The 18,500-nt window shown below is 53.6% G+C and overlaps 56 non-coding genes across 56 annotated transcripts; 38 read left to right on the top strand and 18 right to left on the bottom strand.

Annotated features, from left to right (window-relative positions):
- Positions 1-193: 193 nt before the first annotated feature.
- On the bottom strand, positions 194-265 carry Trnap-agg. Its single transcript has one exon. It is a non-coding gene; the product is annotated as a tRNA-Pro (tRNA).
- Positions 266-667: 402 nt separating this feature from the next.
- Positions 668-740, top strand: Trnav-cac. The gene has a single exon. It is a non-coding gene; the product is annotated as a tRNA-Val (tRNA).
- A 157-nt stretch (positions 741-897) lies between these two features.
- Positions 898-970, top strand: Trnav-aac. The gene has a single exon. It is a non-coding gene; the product is annotated as a tRNA-Val (tRNA).
- A 668-nt stretch (positions 971-1,638) lies between these two features.
- Positions 1,639-1,711, top strand: Trnav-cac. Its single transcript has one exon. It is a non-coding gene; the product is annotated as a tRNA-Val (tRNA).
- A 157-nt stretch (positions 1,712-1,868) lies between these two features.
- Positions 1,869-1,941, top strand: Trnav-aac. The gene has a single exon. It is a non-coding gene; the product is annotated as a tRNA-Val (tRNA).
- A 194-nt stretch (positions 1,942-2,135) lies between these two features.
- Trnap-agg lies at positions 2,136-2,207 on the bottom strand. Its single transcript has one exon. It is a non-coding gene; the product is annotated as a tRNA-Pro (tRNA).
- A 402-nt stretch (positions 2,208-2,609) lies between these two features.
- On the top strand, positions 2,610-2,682 carry Trnav-cac. Its single transcript has one exon. It is a non-coding gene; the product is annotated as a tRNA-Val (tRNA).
- A 157-nt stretch (positions 2,683-2,839) lies between these two features.
- Positions 2,840-2,912, top strand: Trnav-aac. The gene has a single exon. It is a non-coding gene; the product is annotated as a tRNA-Val (tRNA).
- A 194-nt stretch (positions 2,913-3,106) lies between these two features.
- On the bottom strand, positions 3,107-3,178 carry Trnap-agg. The gene has a single exon. It is a non-coding gene; the product is annotated as a tRNA-Pro (tRNA).
- A 402-nt stretch (positions 3,179-3,580) lies between these two features.
- Trnav-cac lies at positions 3,581-3,653 on the top strand. The gene has a single exon. It is a non-coding gene; the product is annotated as a tRNA-Val (tRNA).
- A 157-nt stretch (positions 3,654-3,810) lies between these two features.
- Positions 3,811-3,883, top strand: Trnav-aac. Its single transcript has one exon. It is a non-coding gene; the product is annotated as a tRNA-Val (tRNA).
- Positions 3,884-4,077: 194 nt separating this feature from the next.
- Trnap-agg lies at positions 4,078-4,149 on the bottom strand. Its single transcript has one exon. It is a non-coding gene; the product is annotated as a tRNA-Pro (tRNA).
- Positions 4,150-4,551: 402 nt separating this feature from the next.
- Positions 4,552-4,624, top strand: Trnav-cac. The gene has a single exon. It is a non-coding gene; the product is annotated as a tRNA-Val (tRNA).
- Positions 4,625-4,781: 157 nt separating this feature from the next.
- On the top strand, positions 4,782-4,854 carry Trnav-aac. The gene has a single exon. It is a non-coding gene; the product is annotated as a tRNA-Val (tRNA).
- Positions 4,855-5,048: 194 nt separating this feature from the next.
- Trnap-agg lies at positions 5,049-5,120 on the bottom strand. Its single transcript has one exon. It is a non-coding gene; the product is annotated as a tRNA-Pro (tRNA).
- A 402-nt stretch (positions 5,121-5,522) lies between these two features.
- On the top strand, positions 5,523-5,595 carry Trnav-cac. The gene has a single exon. It is a non-coding gene; the product is annotated as a tRNA-Val (tRNA).
- A 157-nt stretch (positions 5,596-5,752) lies between these two features.
- On the top strand, positions 5,753-5,825 carry Trnav-aac. Its single transcript has one exon. It is a non-coding gene; the product is annotated as a tRNA-Val (tRNA).
- Positions 5,826-6,019: 194 nt separating this feature from the next.
- Trnap-agg lies at positions 6,020-6,091 on the bottom strand. The gene has a single exon. It is a non-coding gene; the product is annotated as a tRNA-Pro (tRNA).
- A 402-nt stretch (positions 6,092-6,493) lies between these two features.
- Trnav-cac lies at positions 6,494-6,566 on the top strand. Its single transcript has one exon. It is a non-coding gene; the product is annotated as a tRNA-Val (tRNA).
- A 157-nt stretch (positions 6,567-6,723) lies between these two features.
- On the top strand, positions 6,724-6,796 carry Trnav-aac. Its single transcript has one exon. It is a non-coding gene; the product is annotated as a tRNA-Val (tRNA).
- A 194-nt stretch (positions 6,797-6,990) lies between these two features.
- Trnap-agg lies at positions 6,991-7,062 on the bottom strand. The gene has a single exon. It is a non-coding gene; the product is annotated as a tRNA-Pro (tRNA).
- A 402-nt stretch (positions 7,063-7,464) lies between these two features.
- Positions 7,465-7,537, top strand: Trnav-cac. Its single transcript has one exon. It is a non-coding gene; the product is annotated as a tRNA-Val (tRNA).
- A 157-nt stretch (positions 7,538-7,694) lies between these two features.
- Positions 7,695-7,767, top strand: Trnav-aac. The gene has a single exon. It is a non-coding gene; the product is annotated as a tRNA-Val (tRNA).
- Positions 7,768-7,961: 194 nt separating this feature from the next.
- On the bottom strand, positions 7,962-8,033 carry Trnap-agg. Its single transcript has one exon. It is a non-coding gene; the product is annotated as a tRNA-Pro (tRNA).
- Positions 8,034-8,435: 402 nt separating this feature from the next.
- Positions 8,436-8,508, top strand: Trnav-cac. Its single transcript has one exon. It is a non-coding gene; the product is annotated as a tRNA-Val (tRNA).
- A 157-nt stretch (positions 8,509-8,665) lies between these two features.
- On the top strand, positions 8,666-8,738 carry Trnav-aac. The gene has a single exon. It is a non-coding gene; the product is annotated as a tRNA-Val (tRNA).
- A 194-nt stretch (positions 8,739-8,932) lies between these two features.
- Trnap-agg lies at positions 8,933-9,004 on the bottom strand. Its single transcript has one exon. It is a non-coding gene; the product is annotated as a tRNA-Pro (tRNA).
- Positions 9,005-9,406: 402 nt separating this feature from the next.
- Positions 9,407-9,479, top strand: Trnav-cac. Its single transcript has one exon. It is a non-coding gene; the product is annotated as a tRNA-Val (tRNA).
- A 157-nt stretch (positions 9,480-9,636) lies between these two features.
- On the top strand, positions 9,637-9,709 carry Trnav-aac. The gene has a single exon. It is a non-coding gene; the product is annotated as a tRNA-Val (tRNA).
- A 194-nt stretch (positions 9,710-9,903) lies between these two features.
- On the bottom strand, positions 9,904-9,975 carry Trnap-agg. The gene has a single exon. It is a non-coding gene; the product is annotated as a tRNA-Pro (tRNA).
- Positions 9,976-10,377: 402 nt separating this feature from the next.
- Trnav-cac lies at positions 10,378-10,450 on the top strand. The gene has a single exon. It is a non-coding gene; the product is annotated as a tRNA-Val (tRNA).
- A 157-nt stretch (positions 10,451-10,607) lies between these two features.
- Positions 10,608-10,680, top strand: Trnav-aac. Its single transcript has one exon. It is a non-coding gene; the product is annotated as a tRNA-Val (tRNA).
- Positions 10,681-10,874: 194 nt separating this feature from the next.
- Trnap-agg lies at positions 10,875-10,946 on the bottom strand. Its single transcript has one exon. It is a non-coding gene; the product is annotated as a tRNA-Pro (tRNA).
- A 402-nt stretch (positions 10,947-11,348) lies between these two features.
- Trnav-cac lies at positions 11,349-11,421 on the top strand. The gene has a single exon. It is a non-coding gene; the product is annotated as a tRNA-Val (tRNA).
- Positions 11,422-11,578: 157 nt separating this feature from the next.
- On the top strand, positions 11,579-11,651 carry Trnav-aac. The gene has a single exon. It is a non-coding gene; the product is annotated as a tRNA-Val (tRNA).
- Positions 11,652-11,845: 194 nt separating this feature from the next.
- Trnap-agg lies at positions 11,846-11,917 on the bottom strand. Its single transcript has one exon. It is a non-coding gene; the product is annotated as a tRNA-Pro (tRNA).
- Positions 11,918-12,319: 402 nt separating this feature from the next.
- Trnav-cac lies at positions 12,320-12,392 on the top strand. Its single transcript has one exon. It is a non-coding gene; the product is annotated as a tRNA-Val (tRNA).
- A 157-nt stretch (positions 12,393-12,549) lies between these two features.
- On the top strand, positions 12,550-12,622 carry Trnav-aac. Its single transcript has one exon. It is a non-coding gene; the product is annotated as a tRNA-Val (tRNA).
- Positions 12,623-12,816: 194 nt separating this feature from the next.
- On the bottom strand, positions 12,817-12,888 carry Trnap-agg. The gene has a single exon. It is a non-coding gene; the product is annotated as a tRNA-Pro (tRNA).
- A 402-nt stretch (positions 12,889-13,290) lies between these two features.
- On the top strand, positions 13,291-13,363 carry Trnav-cac. The gene has a single exon. It is a non-coding gene; the product is annotated as a tRNA-Val (tRNA).
- A 157-nt stretch (positions 13,364-13,520) lies between these two features.
- On the top strand, positions 13,521-13,593 carry Trnav-aac. The gene has a single exon. It is a non-coding gene; the product is annotated as a tRNA-Val (tRNA).
- Positions 13,594-13,787: 194 nt separating this feature from the next.
- On the bottom strand, positions 13,788-13,859 carry Trnap-agg. Its single transcript has one exon. It is a non-coding gene; the product is annotated as a tRNA-Pro (tRNA).
- Positions 13,860-14,261: 402 nt separating this feature from the next.
- Trnav-cac lies at positions 14,262-14,334 on the top strand. Its single transcript has one exon. It is a non-coding gene; the product is annotated as a tRNA-Val (tRNA).
- A 157-nt stretch (positions 14,335-14,491) lies between these two features.
- Trnav-aac lies at positions 14,492-14,564 on the top strand. Its single transcript has one exon. It is a non-coding gene; the product is annotated as a tRNA-Val (tRNA).
- A 194-nt stretch (positions 14,565-14,758) lies between these two features.
- On the bottom strand, positions 14,759-14,830 carry Trnap-agg. Its single transcript has one exon. It is a non-coding gene; the product is annotated as a tRNA-Pro (tRNA).
- A 402-nt stretch (positions 14,831-15,232) lies between these two features.
- On the top strand, positions 15,233-15,305 carry Trnav-cac. The gene has a single exon. It is a non-coding gene; the product is annotated as a tRNA-Val (tRNA).
- A 157-nt stretch (positions 15,306-15,462) lies between these two features.
- Positions 15,463-15,535, top strand: Trnav-aac. The gene has a single exon. It is a non-coding gene; the product is annotated as a tRNA-Val (tRNA).
- Positions 15,536-15,729: 194 nt separating this feature from the next.
- On the bottom strand, positions 15,730-15,801 carry Trnap-agg. Its single transcript has one exon. It is a non-coding gene; the product is annotated as a tRNA-Pro (tRNA).
- Positions 15,802-16,203: 402 nt separating this feature from the next.
- On the top strand, positions 16,204-16,276 carry Trnav-cac. Its single transcript has one exon. It is a non-coding gene; the product is annotated as a tRNA-Val (tRNA).
- A 157-nt stretch (positions 16,277-16,433) lies between these two features.
- Positions 16,434-16,506, top strand: Trnav-aac. Its single transcript has one exon. It is a non-coding gene; the product is annotated as a tRNA-Val (tRNA).
- A 194-nt stretch (positions 16,507-16,700) lies between these two features.
- Positions 16,701-16,772, bottom strand: Trnap-agg. The gene has a single exon. It is a non-coding gene; the product is annotated as a tRNA-Pro (tRNA).
- Positions 16,773-17,174: 402 nt separating this feature from the next.
- On the top strand, positions 17,175-17,247 carry Trnav-cac. Its single transcript has one exon. It is a non-coding gene; the product is annotated as a tRNA-Val (tRNA).
- A 157-nt stretch (positions 17,248-17,404) lies between these two features.
- Trnav-aac lies at positions 17,405-17,477 on the top strand. Its single transcript has one exon. It is a non-coding gene; the product is annotated as a tRNA-Val (tRNA).
- Positions 17,478-17,671: 194 nt separating this feature from the next.
- Trnap-agg lies at positions 17,672-17,743 on the bottom strand. Its single transcript has one exon. It is a non-coding gene; the product is annotated as a tRNA-Pro (tRNA).
- Positions 17,744-18,145: 402 nt separating this feature from the next.
- Positions 18,146-18,218, top strand: Trnav-cac. Its single transcript has one exon. It is a non-coding gene; the product is annotated as a tRNA-Val (tRNA).
- A 157-nt stretch (positions 18,219-18,375) lies between these two features.
- On the top strand, positions 18,376-18,448 carry Trnav-aac. Its single transcript has one exon. It is a non-coding gene; the product is annotated as a tRNA-Val (tRNA).
- Positions 18,449-18,500: the final 52 nt, after the last annotated feature.

Genomic DNA, 18,500 nt, shown 5'->3' with positions numbered 1-18,500 from the left:
TTTTTCATCACTTTAAGCAAGACGTACTAACATGCATCTGCTACCATCTGTACCCGAAACCTTCGTAATCGCCTTCACGCGTCGGACCCGAGTGTCAATTGCTCACATCGAATAAGAAATTCATTTGATATTGACGGCGAGCTTTTTGCGCTGACTCAGCCACTGACGTGCGATCACTTTGCACAAAACGCTAGGGCTCGTCCGGGATTTGAACCCGGGACCTCCTGCACCCTAAGCAGGAATCATACCCCTAGACCAACGAGCCCTGTGACACGGCGAATGCCAATTATTCCAGTCCCTCGATGTCGTCCAGGGTGCCCTGGAAGTCTCGTGTACGCTGGCGGGATGGGGGCGGCGCGAATTCCTGCGGTCGGCGGCCTTCCTGGGCTATTGGTACCTTCATGTAGAGCTGCCGCTGGGCTCGCACTGCCTGCTGCTGAGAAAGTGATTGCTTTTGCTGATATGACTTGCAATAACGACTGCGCGAAACGCCGCTATCTCGTTAGGGGTGCTACGGCAGACACCCTCTCGAGCACCCCGAAGACTTCTTGAGCCCTCGGCTGTGATGGGTTCCAGGCTGACAAAGGAACTGTCGTGTGTGCATTCGCGGACGAGAGAAAGTCTGAGGCAAGTTCGAGTGAACAAGGATGGACTCCTCAGGTCCGTCGTTTCCGTAGTGTAGCGGTTATCACGTCTGCTTCACACGCAGAAGGTCCCCGGTTCGATCACGGGCGGGAACAGTATTTTCCTGCCTATGTCGTATTGTCCTCCAATGAGCCACGTCGTGTGTGGATCTGCTGCATGTCCCTTCGTTTGCAAGTACCACATTTATTGAATTTTTTAGTTACGATGGCAACATCACTATAAGTCGTCTGTGAAGTAAGGTGCACACAAGCAGTTTCCGTGGTGTAGCGGTTATCACGTCTGCCTAACACGCAGAAGGTCCCCGGTTCGATCCCGGGCGGAAACACTTTTTCATCACTTTAAGCAAGACGTACTAACATGCATCTGCTACCATCTGTACCCGAAACCTTCGTAATCGCCTTCACGCGTCGGACCCGAGTGTCAATTTCTCACATCGAATAAGAAATTCATTTGATATTGACGGCGAGCTTTTTGCGCTGACTCAGCCACTGACGTGCGATCACTTTGCACAAAACGCTAGGGCTCGTCCGGGATTTGAACCCGGGACCTCCTGCACCCTAAGCACGAATCATACCCCTAGAACAACGAGCCCTGTGACACGGCGAATGCCAATTATTCCAGTCCCTCGATGTCGTCCAGGGTGCCCTGGAAGTCTCGTGTACGCTGGCGGGATGGGGGCGGCGCGAATTCCTGCGGTCGGCGGCCTTCCTGGGCTATTGGTACCTTCATGTAGAGCTGCCGCTGGGCTCGCACTGCCTGCTGCTGAGAAAGTGATTGCTTTTGCTGATATGACTTGCAATAACGACTGCGCGAAACGCCGCTATCTCGTTAGGGGTGCTACGGCAGACACCCTCTCGAGCACCCCGAAGACTTCTTGAGCCCTCGGCTGTGATGGGTTCCAGGCTGACAAAGGAACTGTCGTGTGTGCATTCGCGGACGAGAGAAAGTCTGAGGCAAGTTCGAGTGAACAAGGATGGACTCCTCAGGTCCGTCGTTTCCGTAGTGTAGCGGTTATCACGTCTGCTTCACACGCAGAAGGTCCCCGGTTCGATCCCGGGCGGGAACAGTATTTTCCTGCCTATGTCGTATTGTCCTCCAATGAGCCACGTCGTGTGTGGATCTGCTGCATGTCCCTTCGTTTGCAAGTACCACATTTATTGAATTTTTTAGTTACGATGGCAACATCACTATAAGTCGTCTGTGAAGTAAGGTGCACACAAGCAGTTTCCCTGGTGTAGCGGTTATCACGTCTGCCTAACACGCAGAAGGTCCCCGGTTCGATCCCGGGCGGAAACACTTTTTCATCACTTTAAGCAAGACGTACTAACATGCATCTGCTACCATCTGTACCCGAAACCTTCGTAATCGCCTTCACGCGTCGGACCCGAGTGTCAATTGCTCACATCGAATAAGAAATTCATTTGATATTGACGGCGAGCTTTTTGCGCTGACTCAGCCACTGACGTGCGATCACTTTGCACAAAACGCTAGGGCTCGTCCGGGATTTGAACCCGGGACCTCCTGCACCCTAAGCAGGAATCATACCCCTAGACCAACGAGCCCTGTGACACGGCGAATGCCAATTATTCCAGTCCCTCGATGTCGTCCAGGGTGCCCTGGAAGTCTCGTGTACGCTGGCGGGATGGGGGCGGCGCGAATTCCTGCGGTCGGCGGCCTTCCTGGGCTATTGGTACCTTCATGTAGAGCTGCCGCTGGGCTCGCACTGCCTGCTGCTGAGAAAGTGATTGCTTTTGCTGATATGACTTGCAATAACGACTGCGCGAAACGCCGCTATCTCGTTAGGGGTGCTACGGCAGACACCCTCTCGAGCACCCCGAAGACTTCTTGAGCCCTCGGCTGTGATGGGTTCCAGGCTGACAAAGGAACTGTCGTGTGTGCATTCGCGGACGAGAGAAAGTCTGAGGCAAGTTCGAGTGAACAAGGATGGACTCCTCAGGTCCGTCGTTTCCGTAGTGTAGCGGTTATCACGTCTGCTTCACACGCAGAAGATCCCCGGTTCGATCCCGGGCGGGAACAGTATTTTCCTGCCTATGTCGTATTGTCCTCCAATGAGCCACGTCGTGTGTGGATCTGCTGCATGTCCCTTCGTTTGCAAGTACCACATTTATTGAATTTTTTAGTTACGATGGCAACATCACTATAAGTCGTCTGTGAAGTAAGGTGCACACAAGCAGTTTCCGTGGTGTAGCGGTTATCACGTCTGCCTAACACGCAGAAGGTCCCCGGTTCGACCCCGGGCGGAAACACTTTTTCATCACTTTAAGCAAGACGTACTAACATGCATCTGCTACCATCTGTACCCGAAACCTTCGTAATCGCCTTCACGCGTCGGACCCGAGTGTCAATTGCTCACATCGAATAAGAAATTCATTTGATATTGACGGCGAGCTTTTTGCGCTGACTCAGCCACTGACGTGCGATCACTTTGCACAAAACGCTAGGGCTCGTCCGGGATTTGAACCCGGGACCTCCTGCACCCTAAGCAGGAATCATACCCCTAGACCAACGAGCCCTGTGACACGGCGAATGCCAATTATTCCAGTCCCTCGATGTCGTCCAGGGTGCCCTGGAAGTCTCGTGTACGCTGGCGGGATGGGGGCGGCGCGAATTCCTGCGGTCGGCGGCCTTCCTGGGCTATTGGTACCTTCATGTAGAGCTGCCGCTGGGCTCGCACTGCCTGCTGCTGAGAAAGTGATTGCTTTTGCTGATATGACTTGCAATAACGACTGCGCGAAACGCCGCTATCTCGTTAGGGGTGCTACGGCAGACACCCTCTCGAGCACCCCGAAGACTTCTTGAGCCCTCGGCTGTGATGGGTTCCAGGCTGACAAAGGAACTGTCGTGTGTGCATTCGCGGACGAGAGAAAGTCTGAGGCAAGTTCGAGTGAACAAGGATGGACTCCTCAGGTCCGTCGTTTCCGTAGTGTAGCGGTTATCACGTCTGCTTCACACGCAGAAGGTCCCCGGTTCGATCCCGGGCGGGAACAGTATTTTCCTGCCTATGTCGTATTGTCCTCCAATGAGCCACGTCGTGTGTGGATCTGCTGCATGTCCCTTCGTTTGCAAGTACCACATTTATTGAATTTTTTAGTTACGATGGCAACATCACTATAAGTCGTCTGTGAAGTAAGGTGCACACAAGCAGTTTCCGTGGTGTAGCGGTTATCACGTCTGCCTAACACGCAGAAGGTCCCCGGTTCGATCCCGGGCGGAAACACTTTTTCATCACTTTAAGCAAGACGTACTAACATGCATCTGCTACCATCTGTACCCGAAACCTTCGTAATCGCCTTCACGCGTCGGACCCGAGTGTCAATTGCTCACATCGAATAAGAAATTCATTTGATATTGACGGCGAGCTTTTTGCGCTGACTCAGCCACTGACGTGCGATCACTTTGCACAAAACGCTAGGGCTCGTCCGGGATTTGAACCCGGGACCTCCTGCACCCTAAGCAGGAATCATACCCCTAGACCAACGAGCCCTGTGACACGGCGAATGCCAATTATTCCAGTCCCTCGATGTCGTCCAGGGTGCCCTGGAAGTCTCGTGTACGCTGGCGGGATGGGGGCGGCGCGAATTCCTGCGGTCGGCGGCCTTCCTGGGCTATTGGTACCTTCATGTAGAGCTGCCGCTGGGCTCGCACTGCCTGCTGCTGAGAAAGTGATTGTTTGTGCTGATATGACTTGCAATAACGACTGCGCGAAACGCCGCTATCTCGTTAGGGGTGCTACGGCAGACACCCTCTCGAGCACCCCGAAGACTTCTTGAGCCCTCGGCTGTGATGGGTTCCAGGCTGACAAAGGAACTGTCGTGTGTGCATTCGCGGACGAGAGAAAGTCTGAGGCAAGTTCGAGTGAACAAGATTGGACTCCTCAGGTCCGTCGTTTCCGTAGTGTAGCGGTTATCACGTCTGCTTCACACGCAGAAGGTCCCCGGTTCGATCCCGGGCGGGAACGGTATTTTCCTGCCTATGTCGTATTGTCCTCCAATGAGCCACGTCGTGTGTGGATCTGCTGCATGTCCCTTCGTTTGCAAGTACCACATTTATTGAATTTTTTAGTTACGATGGCAACATCACTATAAGTCGTCTGTGAAGTAAGGTGCACACAAGCAGTTTCCGTGGTGTATCGGTTATCACGTCTGCCTAACACGCAGAAGGTCCCCGGTTCGGTCCCGGGCGGAAACACTTTTTCATCACTTTAAGCAAGACGTACTAACATGCATCTGCTACCATCTGTACCCGAAACCTTCGTAATCGCCTTCACGCGTCGGACCCGAGTGTCAATTGCTAACATCGAATAAGAAATTCATTTGATATTGACGGCGAGCTTTTTGCGCTGACTCAGCCACTGACGTGCGATCACTTTGCACAAAACGCTAGGGCTCGTCCGGTATTTGAACCCGGGACCTCCCGCACCCTAAGCAGGAATCATACCCCTAGACCAACGAGCCCTGTGACACGGCGAATGCCAATTATTCCAGTCCCTCGATGTCGTCCAGGGTGCCCTGGAAGTCTCGTGTACGCTGGCGGGATGGGGGCGGCGCGAATTCCTGCGGTCGGCGGCCTTCCTGGGCTATTGGTACCTTCATGTAGAGCTGCCGCTGGGCTCGCACTGCCTGCTGCTGAGAAAGTGATTGCTTTTGCTGATATGACTTGCAATAACGACTGCGCGAAACGCCGCTATCTCGTTAGGGGTGCTACGGCAGACACCCTCTCGAGCACCCCGAAGACTTCTTGAGCCCTCGGCTGTGATGGGTTCCAGGCTGACAAAGGAACTGTCGTGTGTGCATTCGCGGACGAGAGAAAGTCTGAGGCAAGTTCGAGTGAACAAGGATGGACTCCTCAGGTCCGTCGTTTCCGTAGTGTAGCGGTTATCACGTCTGCTTCACACGCAGAAGGTCCCCGGTTCGATCCCGGGCGGGAACAGTATTTTCCTGCCTATGTCGTATTGTCCTCCAATGAGCCACGTCGTGTGTGGATCTGCTGCATGTCCCTTCGTTTGCAAGTACCACATTTATTGAATTTTTTAGTTACGATGGCAACATCACTATAAGTCGTCTGTGAAGTAAGGTGCACACAAGCAGTTTCCGTGGTGTAGCGGTTATCACGTCTGCCTAACACGCAGAAGGTCCCCGGTTCGATCCCGGGCGGAAACACTTTTTCATCACTTTAAGCAAGACGTACTAACATGCATCTGCTACCATCTGTACCCGAAACCTTCGTAATCGCCTTCACGCGTCGGACCCGAGTGTCAATTGCTCACATCGAATAAGAAATTCATTTGATATTGACGGCGAGCTTTTTGCGCTGACTCAGCCACTGACGTGCGATCACTTTGCACAAAACGCTAGGGCTCGTCCGGGATTTGAACCCGGGACCTCCTGCACCCTAAGCAGGAATCATACCCCTAGACCAACGAGCCCTGTGACACGGCGAATGCCAATTATTCCAGTCCCTCGATGTCGTCCAGGGTGCCCTGGAAGTCTCGTGTACGCTGGCGGGATGGGGGCGGCGCGAATTCCTGCGGTCGGCGGCCTTCCTGGGCTATTGGTACCTTCATGTAGAGCTGCCGCTGGGCTCGCACTGCCTGCTGCTGAGAAAGTGATTGCTTTTGCTGATATGACTTGCAATAACGACTGCGCGAAACGCCGCTATCTCGTTAGGGGTGCTACGGCAGACACCCTCTCGAGCACCCCGAAGACTTCTTGCGCCCTCGGCTGTGATGGGTTCCAGGCTGACAAAGGAACTGTCGTGTGTGCATTCGCGGACGAGAGAAAGTCTGAGGCAAGTTCGAGTGAACAAGGATGGACTCCTCAGGTCCGTCGTTTCCGTAGTGTAGCGGTTATCACGTCTGCTTCACACGCAGAAGGTCCCCGGTTCGATCCCGGGCGGGAACAGTATTTTCCTGCCTATGTCGTATTGTCCTCCAATGAGCCACGTCGTGTGTGGTTCTGCTGCATGTCCCTTCGGTTGCAAGTACCACGTTTATTGAATTTTTTAGTTACGATGGCAACATCACTATAAGTCGTCTGTGAAGAAAGGTGCACACAAGCAGTTTCCGTGGTGTAGCGGTTATCACGTCTGCCTAACACGCAGAAGGTCCCCGGTTCGATCCCGGGCGGAAACACTTTTTCATCACTTTAAGCAAGACGTACTAACATGCATCTGCTACCATCTGTACCCGAAACCTTCGTAATCGCCTTCACGCGTCGGACCCGAGTGTCAATTGCTCACATCGAATAAGAAATTCATTTGATATTGACGGCGAGCTTTTTGCGCTGACTCAGCCACTGACGTGCGATCACTTTGCACAAAACGCTAGGGCTCGTCCGGGATTTGAACCCGGGACCTCCTGCACCCTAAGCAGGAATCATACCCCTAGACCAACGAGCCCTGTGACACGGCGAATGCCAATTATTCCAGTCCCTCGATGTCGTCCAGGGTGCCCTGGAAGTCTCGTGTACGCTGGCGGGATGGGGGCGGCGCGAATTCCTGCGGTCGGCGGCCTTCCTGGGCTATTGGTACCTTCATGTAGAGCTGCCGCTGGGCTCGCACTGCCTGCTGCTGAGAAAGTGATTGCTTTTGCTGATATGACTTGCAATAACGACTGCGCGAAACGCCGCTATCTCGTTAGGGGTGCTACGGCAGACACCCTCTCGAGCACCCCGAAGACTTCTTGCGCCCTCGGCTGTGATGGGTTCCAGGCTGACAAAGGAACTGTCGTGTGTGCATTCGCGGACGAGAGAAAGTCTGAGGCAAGTTCGAGTGAACAAGGATGGACTCCTCAGGTCCGTCGTTTCCGTAGTGTAGCGGTTATCACGTCTGCTTCACACGCAGAAGGTCCCCGGTTCGATCCCGGGCGGGAACAGTATTTTCCTGCCTATGTCGTATTGTCCTCCAATGAGCCACGTCGTGTGTGGTTCTGCTGCATGTCCCTTCGGTTGCAAGTACCACATTTATTGAATTTTTTAGTTACGATGGCAACATCACTATAAGTCGTCTGTGAAGAAAGGTGCACACAAGCAGTTTCCGTGGTGTAGCGGTTATCACGTCTGCCTAACACGCAGAAGGTCCCCGGTTCGATCCCGGGCGGAAACACTTTTTCATCACTTTAAGCAAGACGTACTAACATGCATCTGCTACCATCTGTACCCGAAACCTTCGTAATCGCCTTCACGCGTCGGACCCGAGTGTCAATTGCTCACATCGAATAAGAAATTCATTTGATATTGACGGCGAGCTTTTTGCGCTGACTCAGCCACTGACGTGCGATCACTTTGCACAAAACGCTAGGGCTCGTCCGGGATTTGAACCCGGGACCTCCTGCACCCTAAGCAGGAATCATACCCCTAGACCAACGAGCCCTGTGACACGGCGAATGCCAATTATTCCAGTCCCTCGATGTCGTCCAGGGTGCCCTGGAAGTCTCGTGTACGCTGGCGGGATGGGGGCGGCGCGAATTCCTGCGGTCGGCGGCCTTCCTGGGCTATTGGTACCTTCATGTAGAGCTGCCGCTGGGCTCGCACTGCCTGCTGCTGAGAAAGTGATTGCTTTTGCTGATATGACTTGCAATAACGACTGCGCGAAACGCCGCTATCTCGTTAGGGGTGCTACGGCAGACACCCTCTCGAGCACCCCGAAGACTTCTTGAGCCCTCGGCTGTGATGGGTTCCAGGCTGACAAAGGAACTGTCGTGTGTGCATTCGCGGACGAGAGAAAGTCTGAGGCAAGTTCGAGTGAACAAGGATGGACTCCTCAGGTCCGTCGTTTCCGTAGTGTAGCGGTTATCACGTCTGCTTCACACGCAGAAGGTCCGCGGTTCGATCCCGGGCGGGAACAGTATTTTCCTGCCTATGTCGTATTGTCCTCCAATGAGCCACGTCGTGTGTGGATCTGCTGCATGTCCCTTCGTTTGCAAGTACCACATTTATTGAATTTTTTAGTTACGATGGCAACATCGCTATAAGTCGTCTGTGAAGTAAGGTGCACACAAGCAGTTTCCGTGGTGTAGCGGTTATCACGTCTGCCTAACACGCAGAAGGTCCCCGGTTCGATCCCGGGCGGAAACACTTTTTCATCACTTTAAGCAAGACGTACTAACATGCATCTGCTACCATCTGTACCCGAAACCTTCGTAATCGCCTTCACGCGTCGGACCCGAGTGTCAATTGCTCACATCGAATAAGAAATTCATTTGATATTGACGGCGAGCTTTTTGCGCTGACTCAGCCACTGACGTGCGATCACTTTGCACAAAACGCTAGGGCTCGTCCGGGATTTGAACCCGGGACCTCCTGCACCCTAAGCAGGAATCATACCCCTAGACCAACGAGCCCTGTGACACGGCGAATGCCAATTATTCCAGTCCCTCGATGTCGTCCAGGGTGCCCTGGAAGTCTCGTGTACGCTGGCGGGATGGGGGCGGCGCGAATTCCTGCGGTCGGCGGCCTTCCTGGGCTATTGGTACCTTCATGTAGAGCTGCCGCTGGGCTCGCACTGCCTGCTGCTGAGAAAGTGATTGCTTTTGCTGATATGACTTGCAATAACGACTGCGCGAAACGCCGCTATCTCGTTAGGGGTGCTACGGCAGACACCCTCTCGAGCACCCCGAAGACTTCTTGAGCCCTCGGCTGTGATGGGTTCCAGGCTGACAAAGGAACTGTCGTGTGTGCATTCGCGGACGAGAGAAAGTCTGAGGCAAGTTCGAGTGAACAAGGATGGACTCCTCAGGTCCGTCGTTTCCGTAGTGTAGCGGTTATCACGTCTGCTTCACACGCAGAAGGTCCCCGGTTCGATCCCGGGCGGGAACAGTATTTTCCTGCCTATGTCGTATTGTCCTCCAATGAGCCACGTCGTGTGTGGATCTGCTGCATGTCCCTTCGTTTGCAAGTACCACATTTATTGAATTTTTTGGTTACGATGGCAACATCACTATAAGTCGTCTGTGAAGTAAGGTGCACACAAGCAGTTTCCGTGGTGTAGCGGTTATCACGTCTGCCTAACACGCAGAAGGTCCCCGGTTCGATCCCGGGCGGAAACACTTTTTCATCACTTTAAGCAAGACGTACTAACATGCATCTGCTACCATCTGTACCCGAAACCTTCGTAATCGCCTTCACGCGTCGGACCCGAGTGTCAATTGCTCACATCGAATAAGAAATTCATTTGATATTGACGGCGAGCTTTTTGCGCTGACTCAGCCACTGACGTGCGATCACTTTGCACAAAACGCTAGGGCTCGTCCGGGATTTGAACCCGGGACCTCCTGCACCCTAAGCAGGAATCATACCCCTAGACCAACGAGCCCTGTGACACGGCGAATGCCAATTATTCCAGTCCCTCGATGTCGTCCAGGGTGCCCTGGAAGTCTCGTGTACGCTGGCGGGATGGGGGCGGCGCGAATTCCTGCGGTCGGCGGCCTTCCTGGGCTATTGGTACCTTCATGTAGAGCTGCCGCTGGGCTCGCACTGCCTGCTGCTGAGAAAGTGATTGCTTTTGCTGATATGACTTGCAATAACGACTGCGCGAAACGCCGCTATCTCGTTAGGGGTGCTACGGCAGACACCCTCTCGAGCACCCCGAAGACTTCTTGCGCCCTCGGCTGTGATGGGTTCCAGGCTGACAAAGGAACTGTCGTGTGTGCATTCGCGGACGAGAGAAAGTCTGAGGCAAGTTCGAGTGAACAAGGATGGACTCCTCAGGTCCGTCGTTTCCGTAGTGTAGCGGTTATCACGTCTGCTTCACACGCAGAAGGTCCCCGGTTCGATCCCGGGCGGGAACAGTATTTTCCTGCCTATGTCGTATTGTCCTCCAATGAGCCACGTCGTGTGTGGTTCTGCTGCATGTCCCTTCGGTTGCAAGTACCACATTTATTGAATTTTTTAGTTACGATGGCAACATCACTATAAGTCGTCTGTGAAGAAAGGTGCACACAAGCAGTTTCCGTGGTGTAGCGGTTATCACGTCTGCCTAACACGCAGAAGGTCCCCGGTTCGATCCCGGGCGGAAACACTTTTTCATCACTTTAAGCAAGACGTACTAACATGCATCTGCTACCATCTGTACCCGAAACCTTCGTAATCGCCTTCACGCGTCGGACCCGAGTGTCAATTGCTCACATCGAATAAGAAATTCATTTGATATTGACGGCGAGCTTTTTGCGCTGACTCAGCCACTGACGTGCGATCACTTTGCACAAAACGCTAGGGCTCGTCCGGGATTTGAACCCGGGACCTCCTGCACCCTAAGCAGGAATCATACCCCTAGACCAACGAGCCCTGTGACACGGCGAATGCCAATTATTCCAGTCCCTCGATGTCGTCCAGGGTGCCCTGGAAGTCTCGTGTACGCTGGCGGGATGGGGGCGGCGCGAATTCCTGCGGTCGGCGGCCTTCCTGGGCTATTGGTACCTTCATGTAGAGCTGCCGCTGGGCTCGCACTGCCTGCTGCTGAGAAAGTGATTGCTTTTGCTGATATGACTTGCAATAACGACTGCGCGAAACGCCGCTATCTCGTTAGGGGTGCTACGGCAGACACCCTCTCGAGCACCCCGAAGACTTCTTGAGCCCTCGGCTGTGATGGGTTCCAGGCTGACAAAGGAACTGTCGTGTGTGCATTCGCGGACGAGAGAAAGTCTGAGGCAAGTTCGAGTGAACAAGGATGGACTCCTCAGGTCCGTCGTTTCCGTAGTGTAGCGGTTATCACGTCTGCTTCACACGCAGAAGGTCCCCGGTTCGATCCCGGGCGGGAACAGTATTTTCCTGCCTATGTCGTATTGTCCTCCAATGAGCCACGTCGTGTGTGGATCTGCTGCATGTCCCTTCGTTTGCAAGTACCACATTTATTGAATTTTTTAGTTACGATGGCAACATCACTATAAGTCGTCTGTGAAGTAAGGTGCACACAAGCAGTTTCCGTGGTGTAGCGGTTATCACGTCTGCCTAACACGCAGAAGGTCCCCGGTTCGATCCCGGGCGGAAACACTTTTTCATCACTTTAAGCAAGACGTACTAACATGCATCTGCTACCATCTGTACCCGAAACCTTCGTAATCGCCTTCACGCGTCGGACCCGAGTGTCAATTGCTCACATCGAATAAGAAATTCATTTGATATTGACGGCGAGCTTTTTGCGCTGACTCAGCCACTGACGTGCGATCACTTTGCACAAAACGCTAGGGCTCGTCCGGGATTTGAACCCGGGACCTCCTGCACCCTAAGCAGGAATCATACCCCTAGACCAACGAGCCCTGTGACACGGCGAATGCCAATTATTCCAGTCCCTCGATGTCGTCCAGGGTGCCCTGGAAGTCTCGTGTACGCTGGCGGGATGGGGGCGGCGCGAATTCCTGCGGTCGGCGGCCTTCCTGGGCTATTGGTACCTTCATGTAGAGCTGCCGCTGGGCTCGCACTGCCTGCTGCTGAGAAAGTGATTGCTTTTGCTGATATGACTTGCAATAACGACTGCGCGAAACGCCGCTATCTCGTTAGGGGTGCTACGGCAGACACCCTCTCGAGCACCCCGAAGACTTCTTGAGCCCTCGGCTGTGATGGGTTCCAGGCTGACAAAGGAACTGTCGTGTGTGCATTCGCGGACGAGAGAAAGTCTGAGGCAAGTTCGAGTGAACAAGGATGGACTCCTCAGGTCCGTCGTTTCCGTAGTGTAGCGGTTATCACGTCTGCTTCACACGCAGAAGGTCCCCGGTTCGATCCCGGGCGGGAACAGTATTTTCCTGCCTATGTCGTATTGTCCTCCAATGAGCCACGTCGTGTGTGGATCTGCTGCATGTCCCTTCGTTTGCAAGTACCACATTTATTGAATTTTTTAGTTACGATGGCAACATCACTATAAGTCGTCTGTGAAGTAAGGTGCACACAAGCAGTTTCCGTGGTGTAGCGGTTATCACGTCTGCCTAACACGCAGAAGGTCCCCGGTTCGATCCCGGGCGGAAACACTTTTTCATCACTTTAAGCAAGACGTACTAACATGCATCTGCTACCATCTGTACCCGAAACCTTCGTAATCGCCTTCACGCGTCGGACCCGAGTGTCAATTGCTCACATCGAATAAGAAATTCATTTGATATTGACGGCGAGCTTTTTGCGCTGACTCAGCCACTGACGTGCGATCACTTTGCACAAAACGCTAGGGCTCGTCCGGGATTTGAACCCGGGACCTCCTGCACCCTAAGCAGGAATCATACCCCTAGACCAACGAGCCCTGTGACACGGCGAATGCCAATTATTCCAGTCCCTCGATGTCGTCCAGGGTGCCCTGGAAGTCTCGTGTACGCTGGCGGGATGGGGGCGGCGCGAATTCCTGCGGTCGGCGGCCTTCCTGGGCTATTGGTACCTTCATGTAGAGCTGCCGCTGGGCTCGCACTGCCTGCTGCTGAGAAAGTGATTGCTTTTGCTGATATGACTTGCAATAACGACTGCGCGAAACGCCGCTATCTCGTTAGGGGTGCTACGGCAGACACCCTCTCGAGCACCCCGAAGACTTCTTGAGCCCTCGGCTGTGATGGGTTCCAGGCTGACAAAGGAACTGTCGTGTGTGCATTCGCGGACGAGAGAAAGTCTGAGGCAAGTTCGAGTGAACAAGGATGGACTCCTCAGGTCCGTCGTTTCCGTAGTGTAGCGGTTATCACGTCTGCTTCACACGCAGAAGGTCCCCGGTTCGATCCCGGGCGGGAACAGTATTTTCCTGCCTATGTCGTATTGTCCTCCAATGAGCCACGTCGTGTGTGGATCTGCTGCATGTCCCTTCGTTTGCAAGTACCACATTTATTGAATTTTTTAGTTACGATGGCAACATCACTATAAGTCGTCTGTGAAGTAAGGTGCACACAAGCAGTTTCCGTGGTGTAGCGGTTATCACGTCTGCCTAACACGCAGAAGGTCCCCGGTTCGATCCCGGGCGGAAACACTTTTTCATCACTTTAAGCAAGACGTACTAACATGCATCTGCTACCATCTGTACCCGAAACCTTCGTAATCGCCTTCACGCGTCGGACCCGAGTGTCAATTGCTCACATCGAATAAGAAATTCATTTGATATTGACGGCGAGCTTTTTGCGCTGACTCAGCCACTGACGTGCGATCACTTTGCACAAAACGCTAGGGCTCGTCCGGGATTTGAACCCGGGACCTCCTGCACCCTAAGCAGGAATCATACCCCTAGACCAACGAGCCCTGTGACACGGCGAATGCCAATTATTCCAGTCCCTCGATGTCGTCCAGGGTGCCCTGGAAGTCTCGTGTACGCTGGCGGGATGGGGGCGGCGCGAATTCCTGCGGTCGGCGGCCTTCCTGGGCTATTGGTACCTTCATGTAGAGCTGCCGCTGGGCTCGCACTGCCTGCTGCTGAGAAAGTGATTGCTTTTGCTGATATGACTTGCAATAACGACTGCGCGAAACGCCGCTATCTCGTTAGGGGTGCTACGGCAGACACCCTCTCGAGCACCCCGAAGACTTCTTGAGCCCTCGGCTGTGATGGGTTCCAGGCTGACAAAGGAACTGTCGTGTGTGCATTCGCGGACGAGAGAAAGTCTGAGGCAAGTTCGAGTGAACAAGGATGGACTCCTCAGGTCCGTCGTTTCCGTAGTGTAGCGGTTATCACGTCTGCTTCACACGCAGAAGGTCCCCGGTTCGATCCCGGGCGGGAACAGTATTTTCCTGCCTATGTCGTATTGTCCTCCAATGAGCCACGTCGTGTGTGGATCTGCTGCATGTCCCTTCGTTTGCAAGTACCACATTTATTGAATTTTTTAGTTACGATGGCAACATCACTATAAGTCGTCTGTGAAGTAAGGTGCACACAAGCAGTTTCCGTGGTGTTGCGGTTATCACGTCTGCCTAACACGCAGAAGGTCCCCGGTTCGATCCCGGGCGGAAACACTTTTTCATCACTTTAAGCAAGACGTACTAACATGCATCTGCTACCATCTGTACCCGAAACCTTCGTAATCGCCTTCACGCGTCGGACCCGAGTGTCAATTGCTCACATCGAATAAGAAATTCATTTGATATTGACGGCGAGCTTTTTGCGCTGACTCAGCCACTGACGTGCGATCACTTTGCACAAAACGCTAGGGCTCGTCCGGGATTTGAACCCGGGACCTCCTGCACCCTAAGCAGGAATCATACCCCTAGACCAACGAGCCCTGTGACACGGCGAATGCCAATTATTCCAGTCCCTCGATGTCGTCCAGGGTGCCCTGGAAGTCTCGTGTACGCTGGCGGGATGGGGGCGGCGCGAATTCCTGCGGTCGGCGGCCTTCCTGGGCTATTGGTACCTTCATGTAGAGCTGCCGCTGGGCTCGCACTGCCTGCTGCTGAGAAAGTGATTGCTTTTGCTGAGATGACTTGCAATAACGACTGCGCGAAACGCCGCTATCTCGTTAGGGGTGCTACGGCAGACACCCTCTCGAGCACCCCGAAGACTTCTTGAGCCCTCGGCTGTGATGGGTTCCAGGCTGACAAAGGAACTGTCGTGTGTGCATTCGCGGACGAGAGAAAGTCTGAGGCAAGTTCGAGTGAACAAGGATGGACTCCTCAGGTCCGTCGTTTCCGTAGTGTAGCGGTTATCACGTCTGCTTCACACGCAGAAGGTCCCCGGTTCGATCCCGGGCGGGAACAGTATTTTCCTGCCTATGTCGTATTGTCCTCCAATGAGCCACGTCGTGTGTGGATCTGCTGCATGTCCCTTCGTTTGCAAGTACCACATTTATTGAATTTTTTAGTTACGATGGCAACATCACTATAAGTCGTCTGTGAAGTAAGGTGCACACAAGCAGTTTCCGTGGTGTAGCGGTTATCACGTCTGCCTAACACGCAGAAGGTCCCCGGTTCGATCCCGGGCGGAAACACTTTTTCATCACTTTAAGCAAGACGTACTAACATGCATCTGCTACCATCTGTACCCGAAACCTTCGTAATCACCTTCACGCGTCGGACCCGAGTGTCAATTGCTCACATCGAATAAGAAATTCATTTGATATTGACGGCGAGCTTTTTGCGCTGACTCAGCCACTGACGTGCGATCACTTTGCACAAAACGCTAGGGCTCGTCCGGGATTTGAACCCGGGACCTCCTGCACCCTAAGCAGGAATCATACCCCTAGACCAACGAGCCCTGTGACACGGCGAATGCCAATTATTCCAGTCCCTCGATGTCGTCCAGGGTGCCCTGGAAGTCTCGTGTACGCTGGCGGGATGGGGGCGGCGCGAATTCCTGCGGTCGGCGGCCTTCCTGGGCTATTGGTACCTTCATGTAGAGCTGCCGCTGGGCTCGCACTGCCTGCTGCTGAGAAAGTGATTGCTTTTGCTGATATGACTTGCAATAACGACTGCGCGAAACGCCGCTATCTCGTTAGGGGTGCTACGGCAGACACCCTCTCGAGCACCCCGAAGACTTCTTGCGCCCTCGGCTGTGATGGGTTCCAGGCTGACAAAGGAACTGTCGTGTGTGCATTCGCGGACGAGAGAAAGTCTGAGGCAAGTTCGAGTGAACAAGGATGGACTCCTCAGGTCCGTCGTTTCCGTAGTGTAGCGGTTATCACGTCTGCTTCACACGCAGAAGGTCCCCGGTTCGATCCCGGGCGGGAACAGTATTTTCCTGCCTATGTCGTATTGTCCTCCAATGAGCCACGTCGTGTGTGGTTCTGCTGCATGTCCCTTCGGTTGCAAGTACCACATTTATTGAATTTTTTAGTTACGATGGCAACATCACTCTAAGTCGTCTGTGAAGAAAGGTGCACACAAGCAGTTTCCGTGGTGTAGCGGTTATCACGTCTGCCTAACACGCAGAAGGTCCCCGGTTCGATCCCGGGCGGAAACACTTTTTCATCACTTTAAGCAAGACGTACTAACATGCATCTGCTACCATCTGTACCCGAAACCTTCGTAATCGCCTTCACGCGTCGGACCCGAGTGTCAATTGCTCACATCGAATAAGAAATTCATTTGATATTGACGGCGAGCTTTTTGCGCTGACTCAGCCACTGACGTGCGATCACTTTGCACAAAACGCTAGGGCTCGTCCGGGATTTGAACCCGGGACCTCCTGCACCCTAAGCAGGAATCATACCCCTAGACCAACGAGCCCTGTGACACGGCGAATGCCAATTATTCCAGTCCCTCGATGTCGTCCAGGGTGCCCTGGAAGTCTCGTGTACGCTGGCGGGATGGGGGCGGCGCGAATTCCTGCGGTCGGCGGCCTTCCTGGGCTATTGGTACCTTCATGTAGAGCTGCCGCTGGGCTCGCACTGCCTGCTGCTGAGAAAGTGATTGCTTTTGCTGATATGACTTGCAATAACGACTGCGCGAAACGCCGCTATCTCGTTAGGGGTGCTACGGCAGACACCCTCTCGAGCACCCCGAAGACTTCTTGCGCCCTCGGCTGTGATGGGTTCCAGGCTGACAAAGGAACTGTCGTGTGTGCATTCGCGGACGAGAGAAAGTCTGAGGCAAGTTCGAGTGAACAAGGATGGACTCCTCAGGTCCGTCGTTTCCGTAGTGTAGCGGTTATCACGTCTGCTTCACACGCAGAAGGTCCCCGGTTCGATCCCGGGCGGGAACAGTATTTTCCTGCCTATGTCGTATTGTCCTCCAATGAGCCACGTCGTGTGTGGTTCTGCTGCATGTCCCTTCGGTTGCAAGTACCACATTTATTGAATTTTTTAGTTACGATGGCAACATCACTATAAGTCGTCTGTGAAGAAAGGTGCACACAAGCAGTTTCCGTGGTGTAGCGGTTATCACGTCTGCCTAACACGCAGAAGGTCCCCGGTTCGATCCCGGGCGGAAACACTTTTTCATCACTTTAAGCAAGACGTACTAACATGCATCTGCTACCATCTGTACCCGAAACCTTCGTAATCGCCTTCACGCGTCGGACCCGAGTGTCAATTGCTCACATCGAATAAGAAATTCATTTGATATTGACGGCGAGCTTTTTGCGCTGACTCAGCCACTGACGTGCGATCACTTTGCACAAAACGCTAGGGCTCGTCCGGGATTTGAACCCGGGACCTCCTGCACCCTAAGCAGGAATCATACCCCTAGACCAACGAGCCCTGTGACACGGCGAATGCCAATTATTCCAGTCCCTCGATGTCGTCCAGGGTGCCCTGGAAGTCTCGTGTACGCTGGCGGGATGGGGGCGGCGCGAATTCCTGCGGTCGGCGGCCTTCCTGGGCTATTGGTACCTTCATGTAGAGCTGCCGCTGGGCTCGAACTGCCTGCTGCTGAGAAAGTGATTGCTTTTGCTGATATGACTTGCAATAACGACTGCGCGAAACGCCGCTATCTCGTTAGGGGTGCTACGGCAGACACCCTCTCGAGCACCCCGAAGACTTCTTGCGCCCTCGGCTGTGATGGGTTCCAGGCTGACAAAGGAACTGTCGTGTGTGCATTCGCGGACGAGAGAAAGTCTGAGGCAAGTTCGAGTGAACAAGGATGGACTCCTCAGGTCCGCCGTTTCCGTAGTGTAGCGGTTATCACGTCTGCTTCACACGCAGAAGGTCCCCGGTTCGATCCCGGGCGGGAACAGTATTTTCCTGCCTATGTCGTATTGTCCTCCAATGAGCCACGTCGTGTGTGGTTCTGCTGCATGTCCCTTCGGTTGCAAGAACCACATTTATTGAATTTTTTAGTTACGATGGCAACATCACTATAAGTCGTCTGTGAAGAAAGGTGCACACAAGCAGTTTCCGTGGTGTAGCGGTTATCACGTCTGCCTAACACGCAGAAGGTCCACGGTTCGATCCCGGGCGGAAACACTTTTTCATCACTTTAAGCAAGACGTACTAACATGCATCTGCTACCATCTGT

Source organism: Schistocerca americana, chromosome 2, assembly GCF_021461395.2.
Source record: "Schistocerca americana isolate TAMUIC-IGC-003095 chromosome 2, iqSchAmer2.1, whole genome shotgun sequence".
NCBI classification, from domain to species: domain Eukaryota; kingdom Metazoa; phylum Arthropoda; class Insecta; order Orthoptera; family Acrididae; genus Schistocerca; species Schistocerca americana.
Note: the sequence above shows the minus strand (reverse complement) of the source record. Positions and strands in the feature narration are given on the sequence as shown.